This window comes from Furipterus horrens, unplaced genomic scaffold (genome assembly GCF_987537825.1).
Source record: "Furipterus horrens unplaced genomic scaffold, mFurHor1.1.pri manual_scaffold_12, whole genome shotgun sequence".
NCBI classification, from domain to species: Eukaryota; Metazoa; Chordata; class Mammalia; order Chiroptera; family Furipteridae; genus Furipterus; species Furipterus horrens.
Genome location: NW_028327182.1, coordinates 85,373,870 through 85,376,514, shown reverse-complemented (window position 1 = coordinate 85,376,514; position 2,645 = coordinate 85,373,870). Strand labels below are relative to the sequence as shown.

Genomic DNA, 2,645 nt, shown 5'->3' with positions numbered 1-2,645 from the left:
AATATTCTGAGCAGGGGTGTGAGATCTTTCAGCAACAGGAATAGTGATTCTGCCCTCCCAGATTTTGTCTTTAAGTATTGGATTGTGAAAGCATTCTGTCCTGGCTGAGGTTTTGTTTTGTTTTTAATATATGAATTATTCTCTGTAGTGTTTTGGCTCTGTTTACTCATAGCGCTGAGAACAAAGTCATACTTCAAGTAATCATTAAAATGATACAGGACACTCGGGAATGTGAAAGAAGTCAATCAGCCAACAACATTTTAAACAGTGGTATATTGTACAGGAAATTTTAGAAGGTCATATTTAAAAGGCATTTGGGATTAAGTAGAAATAGAACAAAGCATTTGGAAGACTGCCTTGTTTTGCAATGGCCATTAAAGGGAGTCGTATGATCAGTATTCCCCCTATGATCTACCCTTTTCTCAACATTTAACTATCAACAATCCTTTCTGTACTCGCTTCGGCAGCACATATACTAAAATTGGAACTATACAGAGAAGATGAGCCTGGCTCTTGCGTAAGGATGACACGCAAATTCCTGCAGCACTCCATATTTTTAAATAAATCTAAAAAATAAAAACAACAACAACCAAAAACAAACTAAGCAAACAACTAGAACAGGAACAGAGCCATGGATCTGGAGACCATATGGAGGGCTGTCAGTGGGAAGGGGGAAGGGGGAGAATGAGGGAAAAGGTACAGGGATCAAGAAGCATAACTGGTAGGTACAAAATATGCAGGGAAATGTAAAGTCCAGTATAGGAAATGGAGAAGTCAAAGAACTTATACGCATGACCCATGGACATGAACTAAGGGAGGGGGGACTGGGGAAGGGAAGGGAGGAACCAGTAGAGGGGGACCAAAGAGGAAAATTGGAACAACTGTAATAGCATAATCAATAAAATACACTTTAAAAAACAATCCTTTCTTTAAAATCTGTCTCCCATGTTTTAAAAGATTCTGTATATCAAAAAAAATGCACACTATAAGTAATTTATTTTTATTTATTCAAAAAGATATATGATTGGGAGCAATTTTAAAATGAGGAAGAAAGATCACCTTGTTCCACTTATGTTATACAAATAAAACACATAGTTTCCCCTAACAAATGGCCTAAAAATATTTCCTGCTGAGATTTGCTGAGTATTTCCAATCACGCTCCACAGAAAACTAGCCCATGACCTACTCCTTGAAAAGGAGGTAGTCCAGTAATTTAGGAAACACAGCATTCTCTTCCTCTGGGAGACGCTCTGCTCACACATGCATACTACATCATCTCAGGGATATTATAGTTAAAAACATAGACAATAATGTTTCAGCTAATACTGTATTTCTCCAAATTACTTGATCATAAGACTCCTTTTTCTTATACCAGTCATTAATACCTAGGAATATACTCTGAGAAATAATAGGCCGAAATCCTTGAATCTCACCAAGTACACTCAAGTTTACCTAATGCAAGCGAAGCTTTGAACTATTTCCTGCGCTATGTATAGGATTGGCTTCCTGGTGGAGGCACACATGAAGAGGTTACCAGCTGAATTACGGACAATGAGGGGTGTGTTGAGGGTGGCAGGGCCTATGTAATTTTGGGGAACCCTTGAAGGAAAAGGATACAAAATGACCACAAGAACACAGTGCTCAATTTCCCCCTCACACTCCCAGCAAGTGAGGTTTCCTGAAACTAATGCTTCATTCGTGTCTTCCTGCATGTTGCCTTTGGCACCTCGTGCCTGGTCAGGCAGCAGGACTGAGGAAGGGCTGAAGAATGGGCAGGCCCTGGACCTCGGGGACATGCTCTGCAAAGTACGTTGAGAGCTTCTTCTTACAACGCTTTGGCCAGAATTTAATTACATGTCCTCTTTTAGCTGCTGGGGAACTTGAGAGAGGAAGTCTCTGTTCCAGGTGGTTAGGTACCTCAGTTAAATGTCAAGGGTTTTTATTATCATAGAAGAAGAGGAAAATCAGTATTAAGGCAGCTAGGATCCTCTGTGTCTATCTGTCTCTCTCTCAACTTTTTCCCCCAACTTTATTGCGGTATAATTGATATCTCATTGATTTTTAAATGTGCAGACTCAGAGCTTGATTATCTAGCATTAATATTTTGTGCACTGAGGCACTGAGGTCCCTAAAACCATCAGAACAGGCTTATATTATATGTGTTTTTAGAAAATCAAAGGCTTTTTAGAAGAAAATAAAATAGGAAAGATCCATGGACTGCAGGGGTTCCCACTCCTTTTGTAAGGAGGATACTTAGTTCCATGTGTTTCCCTGTGAAGCCCCAGGAGACAGGAAAGCACCTAGGAGCTGAGAGAGGACCCCAGGCCGCCCTCCCAGCCCCCACCACAGGAAGCCGGGGCCTCTGGGGAGCTGAGAGAGAGCTGGGAGGGAGGACTCCGTTTGGCTTAGAGAGCCTTAAAACTTCTGTATTTTTTTCTGGTGGGAGGGAAGAAGGAAGGTGCTTTACTAGAGGAAGGTTTAAAAAAATATCTGTACTTGGATTGTTTGGAACAGAGAAATGGAGTGCAGGACGGTCTGGGAAATCTGAGTAAGTTGATTTCAGACTGTCTGAGCTCTATATTCCTATGAACGGCTTGGTTTTTCTGCTCCAGAGCCTGTCAACACTTCGCCAGCAGCGGAAGGTT

General features: G+C 41.2%; 1 non-coding gene across 1 annotated transcript; it reads left to right on the top strand.

Moving 5' to 3' along the window:
- Nucleotides 1-451: 451 nt before the first annotated feature.
- Nucleotides 452-558, top strand: LOC149996536 (U6 spliceosomal RNA). The gene has a single exon (XR_016507580.1). It is a non-coding gene; the product is annotated as a U6 spliceosomal RNA (small nuclear RNA).
- Nucleotides 559-2,645: the final 2,087 nt, after the last annotated feature.